The sequence below is a fragment of the Buceros rhinoceros genome, unplaced genomic scaffold, assembly GCF_000710305.1.
Source record: "Buceros rhinoceros silvestris isolate BGI_N320 unplaced genomic scaffold, ASM71030v1 scaffold12293, whole genome shotgun sequence".
Lineage (NCBI taxonomy): Eukaryota > Metazoa > Chordata > Aves > Bucerotiformes > Bucerotidae > Buceros > Buceros rhinoceros.
In genome coordinates, this window is record NW_010401852.1 from 21,688 (window position 1) to 21,998 (window position 311).

General features: G+C 34.1%; 1 protein-coding gene across 1 annotated transcript in view; it reads left to right on the forward strand.

The window, feature by feature from the left end:
• Positions 1-311, forward strand: part of DZIP1 (DAZ interacting zinc finger protein 1) — a gene marked incomplete at its 5' end in the record, with an annotated part of 27,322 nt that overhangs the window by 19,844 nt on the left and 7,167 nt on the right. The gene's annotated exons all lie outside the window — the stretch shown is intronic.

Genomic DNA, 311 nt, shown 5'->3' on the forward strand with positions numbered 1-311 from the left:
GAAAGAGATAGAAACTTCCTTGTCTGCTTTTAAGTATGTATGATGTCATAGACCCGCATAGAAGGAAACACAACACTGAACTTTGTCCTTGAAAGGGTTTCGAACATAAGTATTACCCATCACATATCTTCTGTGAAACGGTCTGCCTCAGTCTAAGGTTTTGTCCTTACCAAGACTTTCAAAAGTGCTGCAACTTTCCAAAGATTTTATTTCAGTAGGTGTTTTTTATTTGTTGTTTATTATGTTATTTTAACATTACATTGTTTGAAGCTTTTCTTGAGAACAACTTTGTTACATTCCTGTTCTAATTC